This window comes from Balaenoptera borealis (assembly GCF_965194805.1).
Source record: "Balaenoptera borealis genome assembly, chromosome: 1".
In the NCBI taxonomy this organism is placed as follows: domain Eukaryota; kingdom Metazoa; phylum Chordata; class Mammalia; order Artiodactyla; family Balaenopteridae; genus Balaenoptera; species Balaenoptera borealis.
This window is the reverse complement of record NC_138860.1, coordinates 105,394,119-105,412,465: the sequence shown is the minus strand read 5'-3', so window position 1 is coordinate 105,412,465 and position 18,347 is coordinate 105,394,119. Positions and strand designations below refer to the sequence as shown.

The 18,347-nt window shown below is 37.5% G+C and overlaps 2 long non-coding RNA genes across 2 annotated transcripts in view; both read right to left on the bottom strand.

Moving 5' to 3' along the window:
- LOC309626537 overlaps positions 1-2,974 on the bottom strand; it is a 124,206-nt gene extending 121,232 nt beyond the window's left edge. Inside the window, exon 1 of the long non-coding RNA XR_014243254.1 lies at positions 749-2,974. This is a non-coding gene — a long non-coding RNA (uncharacterized lncRNA). The remainder of the gene's footprint in view (positions 1-748) is intronic.
- LOC309626564 overlaps positions 1-18,347 on the bottom strand; it is a 240,657-nt gene that overhangs the window by 137,905 nt on the left and 84,405 nt on the right. The gene's annotated exons all lie outside the window — the stretch shown is intronic.

Below are 18,347 nucleotides of genomic sequence, written 5' to 3'. Positions count from 1 at the left end.
CAACTGACAAAGGATTAATCTCCAAGATTTACAAGCAGCTCATGCAGCTCAATAACAAAAAAACGAACAACCCAATCCAAAAATGGGCAGAAGACCTAAATAGACATTTCTCCAAAGAAGATATACAGATGGCCTACAGACACATGAAAGAATGCTCAACATCATTAATCATTAGAGAAATGCAAATCAAAACTACAATGAGATATCATCTCACACCGGTCAGAATGGCCATCATCAAAAAATCTAGAAACAATAAATGCTGGAGAGGGTGTGGAGGAAAGGGAACTCTCTTGCACTGTTGGTGGGAATGTAAATTGATACAGCCACTATGGAGAACAGTATGGAGGTTCCTTAAAAAACTACAAATAGAACTACCATACGACCCAGCAATCCCACTACTGGGCATATACCCTGAGAAAACCATAATTCAAAAAGAGTCATGTACCAAAATGTTCATTGCAGCTCTATTTACAATAGCCAGGACATGGAAGCAACCTAAATGTCCATCGACAGATGAATGGATAAAGAAGATGTGGCACATATATACAATGGAATATTAGTCAGCCATAAAAAGAAATGAAATGGAGGTATTTGTAATGAGGTGGATGGAGTTAGAGTCTGTCATACAGAGTGAAGTAAGTCAGAAAGAGAAAAACAAATACAGTATGCTAACACATATATAAGGAATCTAAGGAAAAAAAAAAAAAAAAGGCCATGAAGAACCTAGTGGCAAGACGGGAATAAAGACACAGACCTACTAGAGAATGGACTTGAGGATATGGGGAGGGGGTGGGGTGAGATGTGACAGGGTGAGAGAGTGTCATGGACATATATACACTACCAAATGTAAAATAGATAGCTAGTGGGAAGCAGCCGCATAGCACAGGGAGATCAGCTCGGTGCTTTGTGACCACCTAGAGGGGTGGGATGGGGAGGGTGGGAGGGAGGGAGATGCAAGAGGGAAGAGATATGGGAAGATATTGTATATGTATAACTGATTTACTTTGTTATAAAGCAGAAGCTAACACACCATTGTAAGGCAATTATACTTCAATAAAGATGTTTAAAAAAAATAAGGTAAAATATGATAAAAAGAACTGTTTCTTTCTTTGCTATAGCCATGTGGGTCTCATGCACATAAGTCTAATTGGCTTTCAGAGCTAGGGTTTTTTGGGAGACCCTTTCCTCAAGTGGAAATCTTAAAAGTTGGGGCACTAGATGATGAGTCCAAACCCTTCACTTCTCAGGGACAAGCTGGGAGTTGTGAGATCCCTCCTACTGTATGGCATTGTTCCAGGGGTGTATTTTATGGCAAGAGTGTTTCTCAGTCTTTCCTACCCATTGTTATGTGGATATTTTCTCATTCACTCAGTATGTAGGAGTCACTCAGCAGATATCTGGATTTCTCTAAGAGAGAATTGCTCCACGTGTGGCTGTAGATTTGGTGTATCTGTGGGAGGAGGTGAGTTCAGGGGTCTCCTATGTCACCATGTTGGACTGAAACTACACTTATTGAATTCTTAAAATCACCATTTTAAAGATGAGGAAATAGACACTCAGACGTTAAGTCACCTAAGAATACCCACCTAGTAAGTGATGCCACTGGGCTTCGAACCCAGATGGTCTGCCTGTGAGTCAGTGCATTTGCTCTGCTCCCAGTTTCTGGAAAGGGCAGTTTGAGACTCATAAACTGTCTTATTCTTTTTAAAACAACCCAGTGAGAAGAAAAGTTGTCATTTTCAAATTCCAGTGAAATTAAGAAGAGAGGAAAGAAAAGAAGCTCTTTGATCTATGCTTAGGCTGGAACCATTTCAGGCATTTGCTCTAAGTATGAGCTAGAGGGAAGTCACTCTTATATTTTCTAACCAAAATGAGCTGCTTAGGCTGTCAGCTGCTTTCATAGAGACCATATGAATCCTTTGTACTGTCATTTCTTTGACTAGGTACATATGCATCTTTAAGAAGATATGTTTTATGCCTATGACTTGTTTGTATGTGGTATTATGTAGATTTCACTGACATAGTTTTTCAGAAAACTGTTCTAAGTAATACTTAACAAATGTAATCCTCTTAGGAATACTAAATGATTATATAAATGTGAAAATCGGTACCTTTTAGCAAAGTTAGTGATGTGGGTCATCAGTTATAATAAGCTATTGTCTTTGGACACTTGCTCTGCTGATGCAAGTCTTTTAATGATTATGGCATAAGTCAGAGACAAGAGGGGAGCATCTTGGGTGAATGGCAAGTAGTCCATTTTTGTTGGATTTTAAAGTTTATACATGTCAGTAGTTCTTAAACTTGATCATGCATTGGAATTACCTGGAGGGCTTATTAAAACACAGATTGCTGGATCTCACCTCCAAAGTTTCTGATTCCTGTTTTTATAGGTCTCCAGGTGGTACCTGTGAAATTTCATTTCTAACAAGTTCATAGGGGCCGTTGCTGCTGCTGGTGCAAATATCATATTTTGAGAATGACTATAACAGGCAATACAAGAGTAGTGGAAGTAAAGACTTACAGGATGTGTTAGATCCAGATTGTGGAGAAGTTTCAGTACCAAGATAAACATCTGGACTTAGTCCTGCACGTAGTGGGAAGCCATGGGAAAGTTCTAAGACAGGGAGTGACAATTAAAGCATGTTTTAGGAAGGATGATAGTACTTAAAGATCTATATTTGACGGCTATTAGATAACTCCCTATGGATATACAAAGGTACCTGTCTCAACATGTTCAAAACTAGGCTCTTTTCCCGTAATTTTTGTCTCCTTTTATGCTTATTTCTATGTTAATGGCTCCAGTACATATTTCCATTTGGCCAAACCAGAAACCTAGGTGTCATCTTTTTTTTATATGTATATAATTATCTTTTTTAAATTCATTTATTTAATTAATTTATTTTTGGCTGCATTGGGTCTTTGTTGCTGTGTGCAGGTTTTCTCTAGTTGTGGTGAGCAGGGGCTACTCTTTGTTGCAGTGTGAGAGCTTCTCATTGTGGTGGCTTCTCTTGTGGAGCATGGGCTCTAGGTGCACAGGCATCAGTAGTTGTGGCATGCGGGCTCAATAGCTGTGGCTCGTGGGATCCAGAGCGCAGGCTCAGTAGCTGTGGCGCACAGGCTTAGTTGCTCCATGGCATGTGGGATCTTCCCAGACCAGGGCTCGAACCCGTGTCCCCTGCACTGGCAGGCAGATTCTCAACCACTGTGCCACCAGGGAAGCCCCTAGGTGTCATCTTTGACTTCTTTTACCCCTGGCATTGACAGCACTCTGTTACCAAGTGCTGCTATTTCAAAAATATCTTTTAAATCTGACTCTTCTTCATTCTTGCTGCCTGTATCATCTCCTTGCTTAGACCACTGTAGAAAGTGCCCAACTTGTCTCACATTCTTTAGTCTTTTTCCATCTCTAGTTTCTTTCCATATTCATCAGCTGTTCTTTTTTAAAATACACATTTGATCATGTCACTGTAATTTTTTAAAAATGGTTTCCTAGTACTTATAGAACCAAGTTTGAACTTTTAATCATAACATACAAATTCTTGTACTTTGGCTCTTTCCACCTATCTACCCTTACCTTCTGCCACAGTGCCCTACAAATCCTACACTCCAGCCACACCATACCCACTATTCATCATTCTTTGAACATCATACCAAGCTTTTTATGTGGTTTGTATCTTTATCTATGTTATTCCCTTTGCCTGAGAATTACTTGTTCCTTAAGATACAGCTTAAACATCATGACCTCTCTGAAGCCTTGTATGTCCTCCTCTCCTAGATAGGGTTCATTACATCTTCTGTGTTTATCTTATTAAACTTTATACATATCTGCAGTTTACTTATTATCTGCATTGTACTCATTTATGTAAATATCAGTCTCCTTCACTAGACTGACATCTTTGATAACAGGAACCATGTATCCTCAATGAAGTTCATTATTTGATACATGGAGAGTGCTGCATAATACTTATTTGGGTAAATAAATGAATTAATTAATGCATGGAGGGATTTTAGGATAATAGTCTAGAAGCATGGAGACAAGTTAAAGTAGAGTGCTTCCTCCTTGTGGGATAATAAAATCTAAAACTCAAGTGATTTTGATAGGGGGAAAAACTGAACAGATGAGGAAAACATTGCAGATTGGACTTGGTGATTGACTGATTGCTGTGAGCAAGAGAGAAAGCACAACAGTACTATGACCTTGAACTACAGTGACCAGAATAATGAAATAGAGAAATCTAGAAATGTGTGTAAGGTCTGTAATTACACCTCTTTTTTTCTTTCTGATATTGGTCATGTGTGTCTTTTTTTTTCTAGTTTGTTCTAATTTTAAGTTTATTAATTTGATTTATCTTTTCAAAGCATTTGCTTTTATTGATTTTATCTTGTTTTGTTTGTTCATTTTCTCTTTTACTTATTTAAGCCATCATTTTATTTCCTTTCTTCTGCTTTCTTTGGCTTTCATCTGTTCCTCTTTTCTTGGTTTCTTCAGTTATATGCATAGGTCATTAATTTTAGAGCTTTCTTCTTTCTTAATATAACATTTAATGCTATAAATTTCCATCTAAGTGCTGCTTTAGCAATGTCCAACAAGGTTTTGATGTTTCCATTTTATTCAGTGCAAAATATACTGTTTTTTTTCAGGATTTATTCTATGACCCATAATTATTTAGAAGTGTTTTGTTTAACTTCCAAATACTTAAGGATCTTTTTCCAAAGATATCTTCTGTTATTAATTTCTAGTTTAATCAATAGATTAAATTGCAGTTAGAGAAAATACTCTATTTCATTTCATTCTTTTAAAATTCATTGAGACTTGTTTTCTGGCCCAGAATATGTTCTTTCTTGATGAAGTTCCATTGGCTCTTGAAAAGAATGGATAATCCTCTGTTGTTAGGTAGAGTGTTCTATATATGTCAATTAGGTCAAGTTGGTTGATAATGTTGTTTAGGTCTTTCTGCACACTGAAGGTTTTGTTTTGTTTGTTCATTTGCTAGGAAGATTTGTTAGAATATCTAACTATAACTGAAATTTGTATATTTCCCCCCCATTTCTATTAATTTTTTAGCTTGATGTATTTTGAAGCTCTTAGATACCTACACATTAAGACTGTTATATCTTCCTGAACAATTGACTCTTTGTTATTGTGAAATATATCTCTTTAGCTCTGGTGTTTTCCTTGTTCTTAAATCTTATTTGTTCTTACTTTAACTGATATTAATATAGTTATTCCACCTTTCTTTTTTGAAGAGCAACTAGTGCCACATTTAATTGTCTTTTAATGTTATTTTCTATTCTTCAGGTTCAACAAAGTCATTTTGGTTCAGGTTGACAAAATTTTCCCCCAACCCTCTAGAATAGTTCAAGATGTAAGGCCTCAGTCCTCTCTCTTCCTCTCTCCTTGGGAAAGATTCATCTAATTCTTTTCAGGGGCCATGCTGTGTAAAGGAGAAAATCAAGGGAGTAACCAGGAATAACTGCTAGAATCACCAAACAGCAAATAAATGCAAGCAAAGAGATATCACCATATTTCCAGCCTATTTGAAAGACAAAATCCATTCAACTCAAGGCTACAAGTTTTCTCTGAAGTACCTTCAGACCCAGGGAGATGGAGGTGAGAGGGGGAGAAGGGGTTCCTATAGCCTATGATTTCACTAGTGCTTTATACTAGATTACTATGTCATCAAAGTAAGTGGCAGGCCACAGACTTAAAGCAGGAGGTCTCACAAGCCTGTCTGCCAATAAGCATTCACCCTTCTTTTGAGTAGGGCTTACAGGGTATATATTTTTCCATCCTTTTACTTTTAACCTACCTCTCTGTGTATTTAAGGTGGATTTCTTATAGACAGTATACAGTTGAATCTTGCCTTTTAAATCTAATCTGACATCTCTGTTTTAAATTATAGTGTTTAGACCATTACAATTAATATTAGTACTGATACTATTTGGTATATGTCTACCATCTTACTATTTGTTTTATATTTACCTCTTTTTATATTTCCCCCTTTTTCTCTCTTTTCCTGCCTTAAAATAATTATTAATTGGGGATTTTATCCCTACCAATTGGCTGGTTTTATTTTTTTAGTAGCTGCGCTAGGTTTTTCAGTACATATCTTTACATCACAGTCTGCATTCAAATAACATAATAATATTCCTCCCTATCCTTTGTACTTATTGTCATACATTTTAATTCTCTCTCTATATATATTTTTTATAAATTTATTTATATTTATTCTTTTATTTTTGGCTGCATTGGGTCTTCATTGTTGTGCGTGGGCTTTCTCTAGTTGTGGCGAGTGGGGGCTACTCTTTGTAGCCGTGCACGGGCTTCTCATTGCGGTGGCTTCTCTTCCTGCAGAGCACGGGCTCTAGGCTCGTGGGCTTCAGTTGTTGTGGCTCACAGGCTCTAGAGCACAGGCTGAGTAGTTGTGGTGCACAGGCTTAGTTGCTCCGTGGCATGTGGTATCTTCCCGGATCAGGGCTCGAACCCCTGTCCCCTGCATTGGCAGGCAGATTCTTAACCACTGTGCCACCAGGGAAGCCCCAATTCTATATATTTTATTAGATTTTATATTATAAGTAATATAAACAGACAAATAATTATCTTTTAAAGAGATTAAAAATGAGAAAATGTATCTTTTGCATTTGTTCACATATTTACCATTTCCAGTAATCCAATTCCTTGGTGTAGGTCCATGCTATGTTTCTAGGTACGCTTCTAATTGCTTAATTTTTTACTGGTTATGGGTTATAAATTCTCACACCTTTGCACCCGATAAATTTTGACTGGATGCTAGACCTTGTGAATTTTACTGTTGGGCACTGGATTTTATTGTTGGTTGCTGGATTTTGTTGCATTCTTTAAAGAGTGTTGGGTTTGTTCTGGTGTGCAGTTAATTACATCCATTTTATCCTTTCAAGGTTTGCCTTTAAGCTTTGTTATTGTGCGGCTTTATTTTGGAACTAATTTAGCTTCACTACTAATTCATGACCCTTTTTTTTCAGAGATCACAGTTCTTCACCGTCTTTTGTGCAATACCTGAAAATTATAAAATTACCTAAATATATTTTTCTGGTTTTCTAGTTGTTTACAGTGGGAGGACAATACCCTTTGGATGTAATCTTTCATGAGTGGAATTAGAAGTCGTATTTTTTTAAATATTGATAGAAGGAGAGCTTTTTTTTTTTTTTAAGTTTACAACTCATTATTAAACTTGTTAATAATGTCTTCTAAATTTTTAAGATTGTTGTTCAAATTTGAGAAAACCTCTGTCAAATTTCTTCTTGACTTAGCTAAATACTTCCAATACAGTCAACATAAGACACATTCATATCATAATATGACCTTTGGACCTCCATCTTTGTGTCATGATTATGGATGACCTTATTATACACAGGGTGATAAGAGTATTGCTGGAAGCTAGTCTTGAACTTCCTTGACTAGTTATAATTTACTTATACATAAAACACTGCAGACCATGTAATCCTATCCCACCAAATTCAAGTTAATATATCCCTAACGCAACCTCCTCTTAGCTGGATTCTAATATGCATGTAGCTAAGGAACTTGTGTTCCCTTAGCTTCACAGGAATTTTGCCTCTGATTTTACCATCAGTTTTTTTTTTTAACATCTTTATTGGAGTATAATTGCTTTACAGTGTTGTGTTAGTTTCTGCTGTATAACAAACTGAATCAGCTATATGCATACGTATATTCCCTTATCCCATCCCTCTTGCATCTCCCTCCCACCTCCTTATCCCACCACTCTGGGTGCTCGCCAAGCACCGAGCTGATCTCCCTGTGTCATGCAGCTGCTTCCCTCTAGCTATCTATTTTACATTTGGTATTGCATATATGTCAATGCTACTCTCTCACTTCATCCCAGCTTACCCTTTCCCCTCCCTGGGTCCTCAAGTCCATTCCTTACATCTGTGTCTTTATTTCTGTCCTGCCCCTAGGTTCATCAGAACCTTTTTTTTTTTTTTAGATTCCATATATATGTGTTAGCATATGGTATCTGTTTTTCTCTTTCTGACCTACTTCACTCTGTATGACAGACTCTAGGTCCATCTACCTCACTACAAATAACTCAATTTCCTTTCTTTTTATGGCTGAGTAATATTCCATTGTATATATGTGCCACATCTTCTTTATCCATTCATCTGTCGATGGACACCTAGGTAGCTTCCATGTCCTGGTTATTGCAAATAGTTCTGCCATGAACATTGTGGTACATGACACTTTTTGAATTATGGTTTGTTCAGGGTATATGCCCAGTAGTGGGATTGCTGGGTGATATGGTAGTCCTATTTTTAGTTTTTTAAGGAAACTCCATACTGTTCTCCATAGTGGCTGTACCAATTTACATTCCCGCCAACAGTGCAAGAGGGTTCCCTTTTCTCCACACCCTCTCCAGCATTTATTGTTTGTAGATTTCTTGACGATGGCCATTCTGACTGGTGTGAGGTGATATCTCACTGTAGTTTTGATTTGCATTTCTCTAACGATTAGTGATGTTGAGCATCTTTTCATGTGTTTGTTGGCAATCTGTATATCTTCTATGGAGAAATGTCTATTTAGGTCTTCTGCCCATTTTTGGATTGGGTTGTTTGTTTTTTTGATATGAGCTGCATGAGCTGCTTGTATATTTTGGAGATTAATCCTTTGTCAGTTGCTCCATTTGCAAATATTTTCTCCCATTCTGAAGGTTGTCTTTTTGTCTTTTTTATGGTTTCCTTTGCTGTGCAAAAGCTTTTAAGTTTCTTTAGGTCCCATTTGTTTATTTTTGTTTTTATTTCCATTTCTCTAGGAGGTGGGTCAAAAAGGATCTTGCTGTGACTTATGTCATAGAGTGTTCTGCCTATGTTTTCCTCTATGAGTTTTATAGTGTCTGCCCTTACATTTAGGTCTTTAATCCATTTTGAGTTTATTTTTGTGTGTGCTGTTAGGAAGTGTTCTAATTTCTTTCTTTAACATGTAGCTGTCCAGTTTTCCCAGCACCACTTATTAAAGAGGCTGTCTTTTCTCCATTGTATACTCTTGCCTCTTTTGTCAAAGATAAGGTGACCATATGTGTGTGGGTTTATCTCTGTGCTTTCTATCCTGTTCCATTGATCTATATGTCTGTTTTTGTGCCAGTACCATACTGTCTTGATTACTATAGCTTTGTAGTATAGTCTGAAGTCTGGGAGCCTGATTCCTCCAGCTCCGTTTTTCTTTCTCAAGATTGTTTTGGTTATTCGGGGTCTTTTGTGTTTCCATACAAATTGTGAAATTTTTTGTTCTAGTTCTGTGAAAAATGCCATTGGTAGTTTGATAGGGATTGTACTGAATCTGTAGATTGCTTTGGGTAATATAGTCATTTTCACAATGTTGATTCTTCCAATCCAAGATCATAGTATATCTCTCCATCTGTTGGTATCATCTTTAATTTCTTTCATCAGTGTCTTATAGTTTTCTGCATACAGGCCTTTAGTCTCCTTAGATAGGTTTATTCATAGGTATTTTACTTTTTTTGTTGCAGTGGTAATTGGGAGTGGTTCCTTAATTTCTCTTCAGATTTTTCGTTGTTAGTGTATAGGAATACAAGAGATTTCTGTGTGTTAATTTTGTATCCTGCTACTCTATCAAATTCATTGATTAGCTCTAGTAGTTTTCTGGTAGCATCTTTAGGATTCTCTATGTATAGTATCATGTCATCTGCAAACAGTGACAGTTTTACTTCTTCTTTTCTGATTTGGATTCCTTTTATTTCTTTTTCTTCTCTGATTGCCATGGCTAGGACTTCCAAAACTATGTTGAATAATAGTGGTGAGAGTGGGCACCTTGTCTTGTTCCTGATCTTAGTGAAAATGGTTTCAGTTTTTCACCATTGAGAAGGATGTTTGCTGTGGGTTTGTCATATATGGCCTTTATTATGTTGAGGTAGGTTCCCTCTATGCCTTACTTTCTGGAGAGTTTTTTATCACAAATAGGTGTTGAATTTTGTCAAAAGCTTTTTCTATATCTCTTGAAATTATCATATGGTTTTTCTTCTTCAATTTATTAATATGGTGTATCACATTGATTGATTTGTGAATATTGAAGAATCCTTGCATTCCTGGGATAAACCCCACTTGATCATGGTGTATGATCCTTTTAATGTGCTGTTGGATTCTGTTTGCTAGTATTTATTGAGGATTTTTGCATCTATGTTCATCAGAGATATTGGCTGTAGTTTTCTTTTTTGTGACATCTTTGTCTGGTTTTGGTATCACAGTGATGGTGTCCTTGTAGAATGGGTTTGGGAGTGTTCCTCCTTCTGCTATATTTTGGAAGATTTTGAGCAAGATAGGTGTTAGCTCTTCTCTAAATGTTTGATAGAATTCACCTGTGAAGCCATCTGGCCCTGAGCTTTTGTTTGTTGGAAGATTTTATATCACAGTTTCAATATCAATGTTTGTGATTGGTCTGTTTATATTTTCTATTTCTTCCTGGTTTAGTCACGGAAGGTTGTGCTTTTCTAAGAATTTGTCCATTTCTTCGTGGTTGTCCATTTTATTGGCATATATTTGCTTGTAGTAATCTCTCATGATCCTTTGTATTTCTGCAGTGTCAGTTGTTACTTCTCCTTTTTCATTTCGAATTCTATTGGTTTGAGTCTTCTCCCTTTTTTCCTTGATGAGTCTGGCTAATGGTTTATCAATTTTGTTTATCTTCTCAAAGAACCAGCTTTTAGTTTTATTGATCTTGGCTATTGTTTCCTTCATTTCTTTTTCATTTATTTCTGATCTGATCTTTAAGATTTCTTTCCTTCTGCTAACTTTGGAGGTTTTTTTTGTTCTTCTTTCTCTAATTGCTTTAGGTGTAAGGTTAGGTTGTTTATTTGAGATGTTTCTTGTTTCTTGAGGTAGGATTGTATTGCTATAAACTTCCCTCTTAGAACTGTTTTTGTTGCATCCCACAGGTTTTGGGTCGTTGTGGTTTCATTGTCATTTGTTTCTAGGTATTTTTTGATTTCCTCTTTGATTGCTCCAGTGATCTCTTGGTTATTTAGTAGCATATTGTTTAGTCTCCATGTGTTTGTATTTTTTACAGGTTTTTCCCTGTAATTGATATCTTGTCTCATAATATTGTGGTTGGAAAAGATACTGATATGATTTCAATTTTCTTAAATTTACCAAGGCTTGATTTGTGATCCAAGATATGGTCTATCCTGGAGAATGTTCCATGAGCACTTGAAAAGAAAGTGTATTCTGTGGTTTTTGATGGAATGTCCTATAAATATCAACTAAGTCTATCTTGTTTAATGTGTCATTTAAAGCTTGTGTTTCCTTATTTCTTTTCATTTTGGATGATCTGTCTATTGGTGAAAATGGGTGTTAAAGTCCCTTACTATTATTGTGTTACTGTCAATTTCCCCTATTATGGCTGTTAGCATTTGCCTTATGTATTGAGGTGCTCCTATGTTGGGTGCATAAGTATTCACAATTGTTATATCTTCTTCTTGGATTGATCCCTTGATAATTATGTAGTGTCTTTGTCTCTTTAATAGTCTTTACCTTAAAGTCTATTTTATCTGATATGAGAATTGCTACTCCAGCTTTCTTTTGATTTCCATTTGCATGGAATATCTTTTTCCATCCCCTCACTTTCAGTCTGTATGTGTCCCTAGGTCTGAAGTGGTCTCTTGTAGACAGCATATGTATGGGTCTTGTTTTTGTATCCATTCAGCCAGTCTGTGTCTTTTGGTTGGAACTTTTAATCCATTTACATTTAAAGTAATTATTGATATGTATGTTCCTATTACCATTTTCTTAATTGTTTTGGGTTTGTTATTGTAGGTGTTTTCCTTCTCTTGTGTTTCCTGCCTAGAGAAGTTTCTTTAGCACTTGTTGTAAAGCTGGTTTGGTGGTGCTGAATTCTCTTAACTTATGTTCCTCTGTACAGGTTTTAATTTCTCCATCGAATCTGAATGAGATCCTTGCTGGATAGAGTAATCTTGGTTGTAGGTTCTTCCCTTTCATCACTTTAAGTATATCATGCCACTCCCTTCTGGCTTGTAGAGTTTCTGCTGAGAAATCAGCTGTTAACCTTATGGGAGTTCCCTTGTATGTTATTTGTTGTTTTCCCCTTGCTGCTTTCAATAATTTTTCTTTTTGTTTATTTTTTGCCAATTTGATTACTATGTGTCTCGGCAAGTTTCTCCTTAGGTTTATCCTGTATGGGACTCTCTGTGTTTCCTGGACTTGATTGACTATTTCCTTTCCCATATTATGGAAGTTTTCAACTATAATCTCTTCAAATATTTCTCAGACCCTTTCTTTTTCTCTTCTTCTTCTGGGACCCTTATAACTCGAATGTTGGTGCATTGAATGTGTCCCACAGGTCTCTGAGACTGTCCTCAATTCTTTGCATTCTTTTTAATTTATTCTGCTCCCTGGCAGTTTTTTCCACCATTTTATCTACCAGCTCACTTATCTGTCCTTTTGCCTCAGTTATTCTGTTATTGATTCCTTCTAGACTATTTTTAATTTCAGTAATTGTGTTGTTCATCACTATTTGTTTGCTCTTTAGTTCTTCTAGATCCTTGTTAAATGTTTCTTATGTTTTCTCCATTCTGTTTCCGAGATTTTGGATCATCTTTACTATCATTACTCTGAATTCTTTTTCAGGTAAGTTGCCTATTTCATCTTCATTTATTTAGTCTTGTAGGTTTTTACCTTGCTCATTCGTCTGTAAGAAATTTTTTTGTCATTTCATTTTTTTTTTTTTTTGATGGTGGTGCTGTATTCCTGTCTTACTGGTTGTTTGTCCTGAGACATCCAGCACTGGAGTTTGAAAGCAGTTGGATAGAGATGGGTCTTGGTGATGAGATGAGGACCTCTAGGAGGCCTCACTTCAGCTGATATTTCCTGGGGTCTGTGGTTCTCTGTTAGTCCAGCAGTTTGGACTCAGAGCTCCCACCACAGGAGCTTGGGCCCAATCTCTGGCCTGGGAACCAAGATCCTGCTAGTTTCATGGTGTGGTTAAAAAAAAAAAAAAAAAGGAATAAAGAAAGCAAAAAAGGAGCAGTAAAATATGAAAGAATAAAAAACAAAATAAAACTAGAAAGATAAAAAATATATTAGGAAAAATGAAACTATAATTGAAACAACTGCAACAAGGTAAAATAAAACCAGAACAGAAAAAAGAAAAAAAAAAGGGGGGGGCAGGGACAAATCATAAGGAGAGATCACTAACAACGTATAAAGAATAAAATAAAATTAGAATAATAAAAGATTTATTATGAAATAAAAAAATGAAAGTATCAACAACAATGAATCAATAAGGTTAAACAGAACCCCAATCTAAAAGAGGAAAAAAGAAAAGGAAAAAAATAAAAAATAAAAAAATAAAAAGCCCTCGCTAAGGGGGAGGAGTGTAGGCGGGGGTGGAACTTAGGCAGGGGTGGGGTTTAGGGTAGGACAGGACCTAGGTGGGTGGGGGGTGACTTTTGAGCGTGGGGCGGGGCCTCTGCTTAGGATCTGTGCAGAAGGGAAGTGGCAGCACGTGGAAAGGAGGGCCTCTGGAGCGTGGAGTTCCAGAGTTTGGAGGTAGGGCCCTGAGTGAGGGTGTGTGGGTGGGGTTTAGGCCCAGCATGTTGGAGGGGGTCTCATAGGGGGTCTCTGAGTGTAGAGGTAGCGCCCTGGGTGGGGGTGTAGGGGTGTGGCTTGGGCTCTGCACTGCAGGAGGGAGGCTCTAAATGCAGAGGATTAAGCCTGGGAGCCCAAGAGGCTCCCTTGTGCCTGAGTGGATGGGGAAAGCACTGGCCGCATTCCCTTCCATTCCTTCATGCCCCTCCCCCACTGTCTCCCCCAGGGTCTCCCCCATTGCCGCTGGACCCTTAACCATGGGTGGGTCCCGCTGGGTGTAGGAACTCCTCCCCTCCCCCAGCCGCCCCTCAGGGGTGCCGATCCCAGAGGTCCAGCCTTTACTTTCGCTCCCCCTACCCTCCCTCCCACTCCCTCAGGACCCGTGTGGCTGGAGGGGGCCTAGATGGGCAGAGGATCAGGCCCGGGAATCTCAACAGGTTCCTGGGGGTGCAAGTGGGAAGGGGAAACCATGCTCCCTTTTGATCCTCTGCTCTCCCAATGGTTCCCCAGTTTCCCCCTTCAGGCGTGGGAAATCTTTCCCTCCCCCAGCTGCCCCTTGGGGCACCAGTCTGGTCCTGCCTCCATTTCTCCTCCCCCTCACTCCCCGCTACACCCCACGTCCTACCTGGTTGCTGGGGGCTCCTCCCGTCCCCTTAGGTGTCTGTGGTCCACCACTGGTGTCTGGTAGGTGCCCTAGTTGTGAGGAGATGTGAATTCCGCATCCTCCTAGTACACCATCTTGACTCCACCCCTACCATCAGTTTTTTAAATGCATGATCATTCTGTATTATATACAGACTGTAAGGTTTTGGAATTAGCATTCAGAACTATAATCTTGAACTGGAAAAAAATTCTTCTTCTTTTGGCACTAAAAATGGGAATCAGGAACATGTTTTTGGTGTGATTCTTTTTCACAGCTATCTGATGCTGACAAAAATCAGTTACGTACTAAGTTTCCCCACTCCTGTAGAAAAAAAAATGGATTTACTAAAGATTTGAATTGAGAAAAAAATCCAGCCTTTTTTTGCAATACATAATCTTCACGATTGCAAAACAAAAACAAATAAGCAAATATCTTGATTCAAAAGTAGAAAGTAGTCATTTGTTTTTACTTTTATACTTTTAGTAAGTGGTGTAGTTCTTATATGTTTGTTGTCTCATCTGTTTGCCCCAATACATCACTTAGAAATAATGAGGCTATAAACTTAATTTTCATAACAAGGTTTGCTGCACTGTAGCTCCCCAAAAGTAATTGAGCTTTTATTAGTTTTTATTGTAAGTATTCTATCTTTAACTGTATTTATATGAACTGTTTATTAATATTTTTCTCTTCTGGAAAATGCTGAGAATTTCTTTTTGTAAAGAAATGCTTTCTTCTTTTTGAAAAAAAAAACTTCATCCATATGCTGACAGTCTCCGTGTTTTATTTATTTATTTATTTTAATTAATTAATTTAATTTATTTATTTTTGGCTGCGTTGGGTCTTTGCTGCTGTGCGTGGGCTTTTTCTAGTTGCGGTGAGCAGGGGCTACTCTTCGTTGCAGTGCACAGCCTTCTCACTGCGGTGGCTTCTCTTCTTGTGGAGAACGGGTTCTAGGCACATGGGCTTCAGTAGTTGGGGCACATGGGCTTTGGCAGTTGGGGCTCCTGGGCTCTACAGCGCAGGCTCAGTAGTTGTGGCACACAGGCTTTGTTACTCTGCAGCATATGAGATCTTCCCGGACCAGGGCTTGAACCCATGTCTCCTGCGTTGGCAGGCAGATTCTTAACCACTGCGCCACCAGGGAAGTCCAAATCTCCATGTTTTAGATATGGTTGAGTTAAGTGCCTCATAAAGGAAAAAGGCATTTTTTTTGTGCACTAAGTAGCAACACCCAGACTATGGTAATGTCTGGCTGCTGTTAGGAAGTTTAGAATTCTTTTCCTGTTTTGAATGTTCATTCCTGTTTTGAATTGTTGACTAAGAATACAGACTAATTGGCAGTCTTTTGCTTCTGGATTTCAAGTAACTGAAATTGACTGTCTGTTGTAAGCATAATAGAAGGATTCACAAGATCTGCTGATACCTTTGAGAAAAATAAGATTTAAATGCATGAAAAGATAAAATGCTGAGGTGGAGTTCAGAGAAGGGAGAGATCCTTATGACCTCAGGTAAAGATTCTAAAACTTAAGCTGGGCTTTGAAGGTTGAATAGAATTTGAAGAAGGGCATTCCATTGGGCAAGCAAAAATACCCAATAAGTGTAAAGGTAACAAGGTAGGAATATGCAAGTCTCCTTTAATTTTATTTAATTCAACAACATTTATCAAAAGTTTATTCTCTTATGAGTATTTTGCTAATTAAGAGATACAAAGATAAATAAAGAATGGCCATTACAACCTCATAGAATTTATCAGTCTGGGAAGCGGGAAATGACATGGACACAACTACTACAAGAGAATGGATTTCTATGAATAAAATTTTATCATAACCTTTACTTAAATGCTTGAGCAACAGACCTGGAGTCAGAAAGATCTAGGTTTAAAATTTAGCTGTGTTTCTTCCTAGCTATATAAACCTGGGCCCATTTGAGTCTTAATTTCATCCATGTCTGTCTTCCATTGTAATTCACAGATATAATTGAAAACTCTTTACCAGCAAACTCATTCCCAGGAGGTCAGAAAGCACTGCACTACCATCAGTATGGAGCCTAAGCAGCTTTCCTACCACAGGTTTTGTATCCTGTGCTCTATAAATACTCCGTAAGGCCACATTAACCCAAGTCCGGATTATTGGACTCCAGTTCTTACTACTGTCTACAGGCATTGCCCATTCTCTATCACCAACTAAATTAGATTTCATTGGCCCTGACTATTCTCAGGGCCACACCTTATTTACCATTCCTTTGGAAGTAAGTAGCTCACTAGACTGCCCTAAGAGATCAGGCTCTTGTTAGTTCAGTTTCCTTTAGCCTGTCACCCATGAAGTTTGCCTGTCTTGGTTTTCCTAGGACTGAGGGGATTACTGGGACATGGGAATTGCAGTGCTAAACTGGGAAAATCCCAGCTGAGGCAGGATAAATTGGTCATCCTACCACCAGTGTGGTCCAGACCTCTCCTATTCCTCTAGCCCTTGTTGTTGAAGTCTCAACGTATCTGCAGCTTAATCCACGTTTAACAGTCTTAAAACGTTGAGAATTAAAAGATATTATATATATAGATATATATAAGAACTGAGTTCTCAAAGTATATTAGTGTGTACTGAGTGAGAATGCCAAGTCAGTTTCAAATTAAAAGCAATACTAGGTTTACAAATTAGAACACCCTGCCACTTAAAAAAATTCAGGGACCAGGAAAGGAAGCCAAATGGTTTAAGTGACAGGTTTATATGATGTCATAGATAATGCTGAAAAGTAGGTTTTGACCAAGAATTTTTTTTTCTTTTATGTGTATATGTGCATGTTTGTGCACATGCATGCATGCGCATGGATATATATGCATGCCTGTATGTGTATGTTTGGGGGGTTAAATGCTATGAAAAAAATGTTGGAAAAATCAGTAGAATTAAGGCAATAACTGGATATAACAGGGAAGGAGTAGCTTAATAACTGGAAGAATTAATTAATTAATAGAATATGCTTAATTTTATTTTTATCATAAACTTAAGCAAGCCGTTAGACGTTTTTATTACATATCTATGAGATTACAGTATAAGATAATGTCTGATACAAACTCAAATCAGAGAACTGGTTATTTCTAACTTAATACATCAATATTGCACAGGGAATTTTGAGATGCATTGTGTATTTGTCAGAAGTAGGGAAAGAAAGAAGATGACTAGATGCTTTTATTTAGAGCATGTGGGCAACTGAATTTTTTAAATGAGTCTTAAATGTCTTCAAATTTTTTATATTCTTTTTCTTGACAACCTTATAATAATTGGTCTTTTCTTGCATTTGATGACAGACTAAACACACTACAACCACTGATTCCTTTCCATAAATGATTTTATAAAATGAAAATATCCCTCAATAGTCAATGAAATGAGTTTCCTAATTTAAAGCTCTTTTTTTTCACTTAGAAATAATTATCTATGCTTGAGACTTTCTCACAAGAATTTCTCTATAGAGGAAATGGTACTCTCACTTTGAGGTCCCCAACTAGGTTAAAACTACCTTAGGGAAGGGATCATATCTCTACTTCCATCCCCATTTTCATGCAGACATTTATGAAATGCTTAGAATTCTGTTGATGTTCACAAAACTGCCTTTTCTATTGTAGTGATTGGGAGGCAAGAAGATCTGAGGGGACAAAAAATGCAGCAGTAGTTATACTAGGTGGGTTTGGGCTTCTGAATCAGTCTCAGGGTGCGTATCAGATAATCGAAATAGTAAATTTTGAATCCACAAATTTAGGGGGTTTCTATTACCATATTTGTAGTCCACAGTCATCAGCAAGTATAGTATATAGAGTAAATGCTGAAGATGCAGTTATTGACAGGTTGATCAAATCCACTCATTCAACAAACATTTATAGGGTGTCTTTTATATGTGAGGCATATTTCTCATTACTAAGGATATAGTAAAAATACCTAGGCTATCGAGTTTAGAGTCTAGTAGGGTGACAGACCAAAAGAAAAAGAGAAACAAGTAAATGCACAATATGTCAGATTGTGATAAGTACTCTGAATAATTTAAAACAGGGTAAAGAAGTTAGGGAGTGATTGGGAGTAGAGGGTGTGGGCCTGCTGTTTGAGAT